This window comes from Symphalangus syndactylus, chromosome 16 (assembly GCF_028878055.3).
Source record: "Symphalangus syndactylus isolate Jambi chromosome 16, NHGRI_mSymSyn1-v2.1_pri, whole genome shotgun sequence".
Classification (NCBI taxonomy): domain Eukaryota; kingdom Metazoa; phylum Chordata; class Mammalia; order Primates; family Hylobatidae; genus Symphalangus; species Symphalangus syndactylus.
Window position 1 is genome coordinate 52,013,211 of NC_072438.2, and position 13,216 is coordinate 52,026,426.

The 13,216-nt window shown below is 36.2% G+C and overlaps 1 pseudogene; it reads right to left on the minus strand.

Annotated features, from left to right (window-relative positions):
- Nucleotides 1-381: 381 nt before the first annotated feature.
- On the minus strand, nucleotides 382-1,884 carry LOC129464619 (52 kDa repressor of the inhibitor of the protein kinase-like; annotated as a pseudogene).
- Nucleotides 1,885-13,216: the final 11,332 nt, after the last annotated feature.

Below are 13,216 nucleotides of genomic sequence, written 5' to 3' on the forward strand. Positions count from 1 at the left end.
TGGTGTTCCTCAGATGTATTGAATTTAAGCTGTCCTATGACTGAAGGTACCAGAAATAAGCATATCATAGTTTTGAGGTACTGTTCTGAGAACATATCTTTGAGGTACTGTTCTGAGAATGTATCTTTCAGTTTCTGAAAAATGTGCTCCACAGTTGGAACACTTAGGGTTTCTTTATAAAAACTCTCAGAGGTCAGTTGAGGTGCCATGTTACCTTGCTAAGCTCTATGGAATTTCCCAGGGAGTTTTATTTGACTATCAAGTTTGGTTACCAAATCTGTGGCTTCCTCAAACTAAAAATAATGATCGACTTCAATATCTTCCATCACTTCACTGAACGAATGTAGTACTGCAGTCAAACTACTGCCTGCAAAGACGATATCAGAGGTGTGACCCTGGAGATTTCCTCAAAGTGTTCTTGTGAAGGACATTTTTAATAACAACAATGGTAACAACGAAATCAGAATCTGTTGCTGCACTACAGAGGACAAATTCTTGTCTGGGTACTCAGTCATCCCATCTAATATTGCATCATCATTTATGTCATTTAAACATAAAGAAGTGCTAGCATGAGGTCCATTAAAATTTCAGAAACATCATGCCTGCCTGTTCAATGGGAATACCAAATTTCCTTTAGTCATTTACTCTTTTCTCCACTGTTTTGAAAAAGAGCAGAAATGACACTGTCAACTCCTAAAAGCAGTTGTGATTGATGGAAAAAATGAAGAAACTTCTGCAGTTGTTCCTAATGCAACAGATACACCTATAATAGGCACTGATTTTGCCGATCACATACATATTTAAGGCACAGGAAAGGCAGGGCAGGTAGATACCTTGAGGATATTTTTCTAAAAGTCTAGGAGAAACAACTTTCATTTTGGAAGAGAATCCATTGCACACAACGTAAACTTGGCCATGACAATAATACTCCATATTTAGTCCCCATTTCTCAGTTATGGTGGTGTGAAATTTCACAGCCAAAATTTCTGCTTCAGCTTCATAAGGCAGGAAGCCCACAGATTCCTCTCTCAGGTTATGAGATGCATAAACAAACCTCACCAACACAAGTAGGCGCTCTTCCCCTGATATGTCCACTACATTGTCAGTGATGGCTGTGGTTTGGATATTTGACCCTCCAAATGTCATGTTAAAATTTGATGCCCCATGTTAAAGGTGGGGACTAACAAGGGGTGTTTGGGTCATGGGGTAAATCTCTCATGAATCATGTAGTGCTGTCCTTGTGTAATGTGTGAGTTCTTGCTGTCTTAGTTTCTACAACAGCTTCTTGTTGAAGGGAACCTGGCACCTCCCTCCCCTCTCTTTTTCCAGTCATGTTATCTCTGCATGCACCAGCTCCCCTTTGCCTTCCATCCTGAGTGGATGCAGGCTGAGTCCCTCGCCAGACACAGATGGTGGTGCCATGCTTCTCGTACAGCCTGCAGAACCATAGGCCAAATAACCCTCTTTTCTTTATAAGTTACCCAGCCTCAGGTATTCCTTTATAGCACCACAAACTGACAAAGAGTGATAATGACAAGGAAGTGTGAAATTCTCACTTCCCTTAGAGTTTCTTCCCTAATACAGTTCTCACAGATCTCTAGCATATGATTCTACCGTGTTTCCAAACAGAACAGTGTGTTGTGTTAGCCACTGTTGTCTCAGAGTGCTTTCTTAGGACCTCTTCACCGGAATTTATCTGGCACTCCAGCAGTGCTTGACAGTCATCGGGTGTAAAATTACCTTCTGAGGTTTCATCACCCCAGAAGGAATGTTTAGCTTTCCCTTAAGAATCAAAATTTCAAATAAAGACTTTATGTTTAGCTTTCCCATGAGAGTCAAAACTTCAAATAGAGACTTTAGGTATTTTTTTGTTTTCCTTCTTGTCCAAGATTAGAGGTAAAATGTTCTAATCCTGTTCTTCATCCCATTCTCTGCACTGGGGTTCTGAGCATTGCTGTTACTGGTTTCTGTGTGTGTGTGTGTGCATGAGTGTGTATGTGTATGTGCGTGTGTGCATTTTCCTCTTCAGTGTTGTGAACATTTCCTGATTTATGTGTTCTGATTTCATCTTCACTCAATTCTTTTATTCATTTTCCCTATCATTTAGATTGTTTAAATAACTAAGATCAATTATTGTTGGTATTACATTATCTTAAATAACTATCCTATAAGCACTAGTTCTACAGATCATAAGAGGTCTCAAAGTAGTTGGCACATACTTGACAATGTTTTTTTAGTTGATCAGATGTTTTCTCTTCTGTCCACTTTCTTACAATTCACCTGTTTCTGGCATCTGGCTGGATCCGGTGGGAAACTGCAAAAAGCCAGGTCAAACTGTATGCTCTTTTGCAGTACAATTGGTGGCAGTGCAGACCTCACCTACCCTCTGTTGTGCTCAGCCTTCTTTTCCTTGCCTTCTCAGGGTGGCCTGCTGGACATAGGGGCCCAGGAGAGGAAAATGTGTTGTTGTGTTTTAACAGACCTTTTTTTTTTTTTTTTTTTTTGAGATGGAGTCTCACTCTGTCACCCAGGCTGGGGTGCAGTGCCATGATCTCAGCTCACTGCACACTTCGCCTCCCAGGTTCAAGTGATTTTCCCACCTCAACCCCTCGAGTATCTAGGACTATATCTGGGACCACCACCCCTTGATAATTTTTGTACATTTAGTAGAGACAGGGTTTCGCCACATTGGGCAGGCTGGTCTCCAACTCCTGACCTCAAGTCATCCACCCGTGTTGGCCTCGCAAAGTGCTGGGATTACAGGAGTGAGCCACCATGCCCAGCTGTATATCTTCTTTATTTTGTTAATATGATGAGCTATAGATTGAATTTTGAATGTTGACCCAACTTTGTATTTCTGGAATAAATACCACTAGGTTATGTTTGGTGTAGTATTCTTTTTATATGTTGATATATTTAATTTGAAAATAATTCATTGTAGATTTTTGCATCTATGTTCAAAATAAATATTGGTCTTTTCTTTTACTGGCTGTCTCACATTTTAGTAGCAAGTAAATATTCCCTTCTTTCTCTCGTCTGGATTCTCCAAAGAAACAGAACCGAGAGGATATATGTGATATATGTATGTGTGTATATTTTATAGAAATTGGATCACATGATTATGGAGACTGAGAAGTCCCACAATCTGCCATCTGCAAGCTGGAGAACCATGAAAAATGGTGGCATAATTCAGTCCAAGTCCTAAAGCCTGTGGGGTGGGTGTTGGGTGGTGATGGTGCAATTCCTGGTCTGAGTCTGAAGGCCAGAGAACTAGGAGCATTGATGTCTAAGGGCAGAAGAAGAAGAAGATGGATGTCTCAGCTTAAGAAGAGAGAGCAAATTTGCTCATTCTTTTCCTTTTGGTTCTATTTGGGCCCACAATGGGTTGGATAATGTCCACCCACGTTGGTGAGAATGATTTTCTTTACACAGTTACTGATTTAAATGCTAATCTCTGCTGGATGTACCCTCACAGACACACCAGAAATAATGTTCTAGCTGCTATCTTGGGCATTCCTTAGCCCAGTCAAGTGGCACATAAAATTAACCATAACACTCCTTTTCTATTTTCTGGAAGGGATGTATAGAATTGGTGTTATTTCTTCTTTTAATGTTCAGTAGAATTTGCCAGTGAAAATATCTGGGTCTTAAGTTTTCTCTTTTGAAGGTTTTAAAATATGGATTCCATTTAAAAAATATTTGTAGGAATATTTAGGTTTTCTATTTCTTCTCTGCTGAGTTTTGTTACACAAGAGTACCCTGCCTTCAAGAAAATTACATTTTATATAGGGAATAGATGATGTAGTTCCTTACATAACTGTGTTATAGGCTAAGGGAGGCATAGCCTGGTGAGCAGTAACACTGTGATCCATTATGTATTCCATAATATTGCAAGAACCAGAGAAAATTAATTTAGAATATTAACAAGATTTTATTCTGTAGGAAGAAGAATCCAGAAGAAACTGAAGTAAGTGTCAAGGCCTTCAACATATGATTTATGGTTCAGAAAATACTTTTGGTCTTTGTAAGAACTGAGTGTTCAGTAAGGAGTTTGATAGAGAAAGCACACTTAAAGATTGAATCAACATGGGAGGGGAGAGAAAATGGGAGCTGGGCACAGATTTTCTGTCCACAAGTTGCTACAGGAACGTTGAAGAATGAACCACTAGAAAAAAAAAATCCAGATTGTACAACAGGCTTGACTTATTAGATTCAAAATTTGCTTCCTCTTCCAGTACAGTTTTTTAAAAAACGAGGGTGGCATTGACATTGCTGGTAAAATACTTCAGAATTATAACTTGGGAGGATAAGGGAGAAATTTATGACATCACACTATCAGGGACAAAAAAACCCACTGTTTTTATAATTAACTTTAAAATTGATAAACATGTTATATTGAACAGTCAATTAAACAGAAGATTTCTACAAAGTAAATAAAACAAAAAATAATCAATTGATATTCAAAGAATTAAAAATATTACTATAATTAATAACACTTAAATTAAATGAAATAAAATATCATATGACTCTAACAGTTTGGTCGAGATACTCTTCTGAGACACATGAGAGGCCTTGGGACTAAAATAAGATAGACTTTATGAGGTATCTTCCTACTGAGAACACATGACATAAACACATTTCCCTGTGATATTGGGGTACAAAATCTAGCATCTTAGAAAAGTACAAGGTAGAAACTAAAGTATGGAGTCATCAAAGAGATAACAAAGAGTAACACTGCTAAGTGAATTTCAGGGATATAACTAGAGATAGCAAAACAAATAGATGAAGGAATGAGTTTGGAAACTCCGATGGATGTTTTACCTGGAGAGATATGTTCAGGTTGGAAGATAGAAGTAGTGTATCATACAGTGGTTTGGGTATAGAACTGCTATTGGCACCACACTCTTTGGATAATTTTGGTCAATGGTAATGTTATGAACAATAAAAGCAGTAGGACATCAAGAAGCCCTAAAATCTTTTATAAATGGTGGTGCTGACAAAGACTTTCTCCTTGACCAAATTTAGACAGGCTGGTCTGATCCCTGTTTTCAACTAAGCCTTGTCATTATACATTGTCTGTGGGCCGACTTAGCCCAGTTTTAGCAAGAATCTCCTGTAAACCAGTTTGGAAAGAATCCCCCATCCTTTATATCTGATTATACTCAATATCTCATTGAATTCCTCATCCCCACTCTTGGTATTTGATCATCTTTGGTCTGTGTTGAGTGAGGGGTTTGATAGAGAAACCGCACTTAAAATTGAATCAACATGGGAGGGGAGAGAAAATGGGAACTGGGCACAGATTTTCTGTCTACAAGTTGCTGTAGGAACATTGAAGAATCCTGTTAATATCAAGAATCCTGTTAAGTCTGTTTAGCAAGAATTCCCCTACCTTAATATCTTCTCTTAGTAATTTCCCATTCACTGACTCCCCACTTTGCTCATTTGCTATGAATCCTTAGCTATCTTTGCTTTATTTATTCAAGTTGAACTAACCTTTCTTCCTTACTGCAATAGTCTTGACACTATGGCAGTAATCCTGAATAAAGTCTCCCTGATAATTTTAGTGTCAGAATAATTATTTCTTTGACAGTGGTCAAAGTAATATCCATGGTGGTTTCCTTCCAATAAAATGATAAAGAGCATAAGAAAAAGTTTTAACACTGTATTAGGGGTACTCTAAAAATGTCCTAGCAGAAGAAAAAAGTACATATAATTCTTTTCATGCTCTGATCCCTAAACGTTGTGCAAGATGCTAGGGTAAGGCCTACTATAGAATGAAAATTAGGTTAAATTGAATTACACATTTTTAAAATCTGACTTAATAAAAACAATCACAATATCTAGGAACTTTTGATTACTCACAAAAATTGTTCTAAAATATTTAATGATAATTTGTGAATATGACAGATATATTTGAGAAAAAAGATCTCTTTTACTGATCATTAAGTCTTAGGTTTGACTTTACTCCCTCATCCTAGAGTAAGTATTTCCCTTTTTTTTTTTTTCATTGCTTTTGGGTTCTGTATCCAGAACACTCATTTCAGGTACTATTTGCACAGTGGTGAACCAAATAGTCATGTTTTCTGCCCTCTTGCCACAATTTAAAAAAGCCTTTTGAATTTGACTTATCTAACATCAGCTTACAGAAAATTGTGATCCATGCATGTTTTTTAACAAATCCAGCATAATTGATTATTTGTTTGGGTATGAAGAATGAAGGGTAATCCCAAATTCTTTTTCCTGAGAAACCAGAAGATTGGAGTGGCATTTCTAAGATTGTTAAGTGATAGGGATTCCAAGTTTTAAGGAAGACATCATGAATTCACTTTTATTGATGTTAGCTTTCAAATTTTTATTAACCATCAAGAGACACTTTTGAGTAGGATAAGCAAGAGACTAGATTCAGAAAAGATATCTAGCTGAGATATTAATTTTGGAATTATCCGAAGGTATTTGTATTATAAAGCATATAACTAAATGATATATTCAACAAATTATATTCAAAGCAAGAGGATCAAAGTTATACAACATAAAAAGGTTGAAGAGAAAAGAATAAAAATCAAAGGGACTGGGAAAGACCCATGGGTAGGGTAGGAAGAAAGCCATGGTATTCTGAAAGCCAAGTTAAGAAAGTATATTAAAGAGAAAGGAGTGGTGGGAACACTTAAAATATACTCTCTCAGCAATTTTCAAGTATATAATACATCATTAATTACAGTCATCATACTGTATTTCTACACTAGATCTCTTGGACCAATTTGCCCTGCCTAACTGAAATTTTGCATTCTTTGATCAACATCTTCCCAATTAAAACAACCCCCCTTATGCCCTCTTAACCGCCATTCTACTCTCTGCTTCCAGTGATATGGTATGTGAGTTAATAAATATGTTAGTTAGCCTGATTTAGTCATCCCGTAACATATACATATATCAAAACAGGATGTTGACACCATAAATGTATATAATTTTTATTATAATTTTTATTTGTCAAATACACATAAATATAAAAAAGAGGTGAGAGTGATCAATAGTTTCAAACATGGCTGGTAGATTTTTTAGCATGAGGACTAAGAGCTATCCTTTTGATTTAGCAATGTGAGATCATCAGAGCCATTGATAAGACCAATTTTAGTAGAGTACACTTATGAGAAACAAAAGAGAAGCACTGGAAATGTGAATATAGACTATTCATTTGAGGAAATTTGCTGCAGAGGTGAATGCATAAATGGGGCAGTAGTTGGTTGGCAAAAGTGAAGAATGGAGCGACAAGAACATTTATTAATCAGGAGCATGTTTATTTCAAGAGGGTACAAATACCTGCAAATGATGGAACTGATACAGTCAAGTATGAAAGCTTGTCATATAGGGTAAGTCAGGGAGAATTGCTGTAGTAATGATACTAAGACAATATAGAATTTCCTGCATAAATGAGAGGATATATAACAGCATGCATATGTCACCTAAAGTAAGTAGAGGAAAAGCAGAGAAACTGAGTGAACATTTACTTATTTATTTATTTTGAGAGGGAGTCTTGCTCTTTAGCCCAGGAGGGAGTACAGTGGCACGATTTCAGCTCACTGAAGACTCCATCTCTGCAGTTCAAGTGATTCTCCTGCCTCAGCCTCCTGAGTAGCTGGGATTATAGGCATACACCACCATATCTGGCTAATGTTTTGTATTTTTACTAGAGACGGGGTTTCACCATGTTGGCCAGGCTGGTCTTGACCTCCTGACCTCAAGTGATCCACCTGCATCCACCTCCCAAAGTGCTGGGATTACAGGCGTGAACCACTGTGCCCAGCCTGGCTGAACATTTAGAGAGATAGGTGGTTAATGGAAAATCTGAGGGTATTCTCAGCCAGTGGACAAAAGCAAGAGCTAAATTAGGAGAAATGATGGTGATTTTGTGATTACATATAAAAGCTAGGTGATTTTGTCAGGGTTCTCTAGCGGAACAGAACTAATAGGATATATGTATATATGAAAGAGAGTTTATTAAAGAGAATTGATTCATGTGGTCACAAGGTAAAGTCCCACAATAGGCCGTCTGCAAGTTGAGGAGCAAGGAAGCCAGTAGTGGATCAGTCCCAGTCCCAAAATCTCAAAAGTAGAGAAACTGACAGTGCAGCCTTCAGTCTGTGGCTGAAGGACAAACAGACCGAGGCAAACCACTTAAGTCCATGAGTCCAAAGGCCAAAGCACCTGGGGTCTGATGTTCAAGGGCAGGAAGCATTCAGCAAAGGAGAAAGATGAAGGCCGGAAGACTCCGCAAGTCAGCTCACTCCACTTTCTTCTGCCTGTGCTGCAGCTGAGGCGATGGTGCCTACCCAGATTAAGCGTGTGTTTGCCTCTCACAGTCCCCTGATTCAAATGTTAATCTCCTTTGGCAACACCCTCACAGGCACACGCAGAAACAATACTTTGCATCCTTCAATCCAATCAAGTTGACACTTATTATTAACCATCACACTAGGTTGAAAGTCACAAGTACTCCAAGGGCTAAAATGGGCTTACTTTCTCTCTTTTCCCCTATTCCTTCCAACCCCCTCAAACTGGAAAATGTAAAATCCAACCGAATAGAAAGGTTGGATTTCTCTTTCTCCCTCCCTCTGTCTCTGCTTTCCTTTCTTTCTCATCTGCTCCTAGTCACAGTGAAGAGGATTCAGGATTTTTAATCGATTATCCCCATCTGAAAACAGAGCAGTATTTTTTCCTCCTGGGTGGAGTGGAGAAAGAAGAAGTGCCAAAGAGTTCCGGACGATAATTCCTGTAAATAGAAAAGAGAGAGAAGCCTGAAGAAAAAACAGTAGGCAAAGCTAGACAAACAGGTCTATGGTAAACAATTAGTTGAAATATCATTGGTTTCAGAAGAGTTGTCTAAGCCATTTATTTTTACTGTAACTTTTTAGATACCAGCATATTTGTTTTCTGATACCACTCCCAGATTATGAAGTCACATCATCATCTACTTTTGAATTTGGACAAAGTCTAAAAAGGAGTCTTCTCTTTTTCTGTGAAAAAAAATTGTTGTAGTATAAGTAATATCACTCCAAATATTTTTTGTTAATTTGCCTAATATTATGGCAACTAAATACACTAATTTATAAAGTCTGTATAAATGGAATCCCTGGGGAGGGGAGTAATATGTAATTTGCACATCCAAACATGGCAGACCAGAGTTGCAGCATGCACTCCTTATGAAACAGATAAGAGGGGCTGCTGGAATACATGGCACACACACAGCACTTCCAAAATGATCTGTAGAGGGAAATAATTGTTAGTGCCTTTCCAATTCATATAGAGAATTCAGTACATTTTAAAATTAAGGAATATTTGTTACTTTTTAAAATTAAAGCTTTCAATATAAATAAATAACTTCTCTTTTACCGGATTTTGAGAGAAAGATTTTTCCTCAGGCAGACATTAATTAAACAAAATGTTAACTTTTACAGATAAAGTTGATTTATATTCATAACCACACTCATGAGATAGAGGATCATTTTGAAAATAAACAAGTAGGAATTGATGGCTACTATATCTGAAGGCTTATGGAAAAACAGATGTTTGTTAAAATACGGTAGACTCTATTAGCCAGTCTCATGAGTGAAAAGAAGTCTTCTATTCTTCCTTGAGCCTCTTCTCTGGTGGTCAGGAACATTTTCAGATCAAGATGAACATTACCATTTTTGCAAATACCAAGCCATCATTCCAATTCTTCAGTATTGTCCCTGTGGGAGGCAGACTATGCCCTTCTTCAAAGAGGTCTACACCCTAATCCTTGCAAGCTGTAAATATATTACATTAGGTAGGAAGCAAGGACTTGAAGATCTGATTAAGTTTACTGACCTTGAGAAAAGGAGCACAGCCTGGATTATCTATGTGGGCCACCTTTAATCACATGGCTTATTAAAAGCAGAGAACCTTTCCAAGCTGTGGCCAGAGGGAAGTATGAAATAGGAAAAAAAGTCAGAGGGAGGCAACATTGCTAGCTTTCAAGATAGAGGAAAGGGACCCTGGCCAAAGAATGTAGGAGGCCTCTAGAATCTAAAAGTCAAGGAAATGGAGTCTCACTTGATAGCTTCAGAAAGGAACGCCAACCTCTGACTCTGACTTTAGCCCAGTGAGAACCCTGTGAGACTTCTGACCTACAGAACTGTAAGAAACAAATTGGAGTTAAACCTATAAGCTAGTGATCATATGCCGCCTACAGGTAAAATATTTCTAAAGTATGTTGCCCCTTTTCCTGGCACTTTTTACAGTAAAAAACAAGTATGCCTTTTATTTTTTTAAAAAATGACATATGAATATTATGTTGACAAATTAAGAAATTTTTATTTACATTTCTAGATATGCTTTTCCTCAGGACACACTTAAATAAAGAGTTCCCCTGATACTTTCAAATATGTTATTTAGAATGAAATGTAATTATGTGGTAGTTTTTTGGTTTTTTTTTTTTTTGGTTTTTTACCTCACTGGTTTTATAGATTAAATAAATGCCAGTAATCTTTGTTTACATGATAATCTGTTTACCCTTGGATGTAATTCTCATGCACAAATATCTGTTGAATGAATGAATGATTGAATAATAAATGGATGAATGGACAGAGGGATAAAAGGAAGGAATGAAAAAATGAATAAACGAATCTTTAGTTATGCCTTATAGCCACAAAAGTATCTCTCCATCTTCTGATTCATTTTAGAAAGACCCAAGAGATTGTGCTTAACCAACAAATCTCCCTTTTAGAATATTGTATCAAACACAGGAATGGTCAATGAATAAGTTTTGTATCAGTCATATTACCTTTATGTTTCTTTTGATCAAAATTGAATTATGGTTTTACTCAATTATACTATTTTCTGTACTTGTATAAATATATTTAAGTGTAAATATATTTTGAAGTTATGTAACATAAAAGTTTGTGGATATAAGGACACATATAAGTTCATTAATATCTGGGTAAATGTTTCCTATTGTTGAAATTTAATATGTAAGACATTATTATGAGTATAAAAAAATCACAAAGGGGGTAAACATTTAATGAAAAGCTGATATGTTGACTATAATTGTGTGGTTTAGCTTTTATTATTATTATTTTTTGAGACAGAGTCTCGCTCTGTTGCCCAGGCTGGAGTGCAACGGCAGAATCTCAGCTCACTGCAACCTCCGCCTCCCGGGTTTAAGCAATTCTCCTGCTTCAGCATCCCGAATAGCTGGGATTACAGGCTCCTGCCACTACTCTGGCTAATTGGTTTAGCTGTATTTTATTTATTGAGTTCCTTTTCATGCCTGTTCATGTATACCACAGAGATCTTTATATGGTTGCAGTTATATTTGAATATTACATTTTATTGAGTTTATGCTTTAGTAATACATATTTCTTATTATTCCACACATGATTTATTTCATACAATTTTTAATGGGTTCATACTAGCCTGTGTTATTGATGTAGCTTAATTTATTAAGTTACAGGTTGAGTATATATTATGTGAAAAGCTTAGGACTAGAGTGATTGGGACTTTAGATTGTTTTCACATTTTGGAATATTTTCATATATATAAAATTATATTTCTTATATATTTTTAAATTCAAAAATACTCATAACCTGAAGGAAATTTTATACAATATTTTAATAATTTTATGCATGAAACCAAGTTTTGACTGGACTTTGACTACGGCCCATCATAAGAGGTCAAGTGTGAAATTTTCCACTTGAGGTGTCATGTCTGTGCTCAAAAAGTTTCAGATTTCAGAGCAATTCAGAATGGACTTTCACATTAAGGATGTTCAATCTGTACTTTCTGTTCTGAGTTCAGGCTGGTCAGGTACAGAAGCCAATATAGGATTTGACTTTTAAAAATGTATAATTTAAAAAATATTGTTGATGTGATTAATATTTTTGCACCTGGCATATAAATGGAGTATGTGGTGATATTAGTGATAAAAGGGAATGATCTCTATTCTGCCCTAAAAATCAATATAGAAAGTACCCTAAACATATTAACAACTGACTTCACCTGCCTCTCAGGAGACTTCATGTCTACTCTTGATGGTTTATGTGTTTTCAGTGAGTATCAAATAATTTGAATGTTGCCTAAAATATATACAATTAAGAAATGTTTAGCTAGGGCTGAAACAAAATCATACACACTAAAGCTAAATATAAGAAAATTTGCATTTCTTGAATTTCCTGCATCTATGTCAATTCTACCATCCACCGATCTGGATAATAAAAAAATTCAGTATGTTTAGAAATTCAGAATGGAAATAAAATAATAATAAATCTACAGTGATGCAGCATTGCATTTAGATTTAAGGTCTACCCAAATCAAATCTATTACATATCTATCTAGCCCCCCTCACCCTCTTACTGAGAATCATAAAATAAACATACAACTTAAAGCTATCTTGTACTAATATGCATCAAAACCTCCTCCAATTTGTCTAGCCTGTCACAAGGACAGCAATTCCCACTCTCATTGTGCAATATTTATTCTATTAGTGTCAGTCCCTCTCAGGTCACCTACTTATCTGTTGATGTTCTTCTGCCATTGAAGCTTTTGCTGATTTCAGCACGTGCCAGAAGACTGCAGAAAGAAGAAAGGCAGCACTGAAGGATACCTCCTCTCTACATTATTGAGCTTCTTTGAAAATAGGCAGAAAAGTGATGCTTCTAGGTTCTTCTATTCAAAAATAGAGATGGTATGGTTTTCATCTCATAACTTACATATGTATGTACATATTTCCCAGTTAGAGTTTTGTGGAAAATACATGGATTTAACTCTATTTTTGCTCTTTGACAAAAATAATCAGATTTTATTCCTCTTTGAGTTTCGCATTGTTTACAAGAGGGCTTGGTACACCACACATTTAGTATAAGATTATTGTTTCAGTATTCTTAGTCACATTTATACAGTGGTTCTTTTTTCCATATCTCTGTTTTATTACTTTCTAAATAAATTTGATTGTATTTTTCCAGTATTTTTTTCTCTTTCTTTAGTGAAAATCTTTGAATCTCTACATTTACTTTAGTAAGTGGTAATGGTTCAGTTTCTGGACTTTTCTTTAATGTGTTTCAGATGAAAACTTTTCACTTACAAAACAAAACATTATTATGTACTTTCACTAAATCTGTAAAAATATCCCAAGAAGCAAAGCACATTTTGATTTTCTATCAAAGTTGGGTTTCACTTTATTAATAAAAGCATGCAGAGA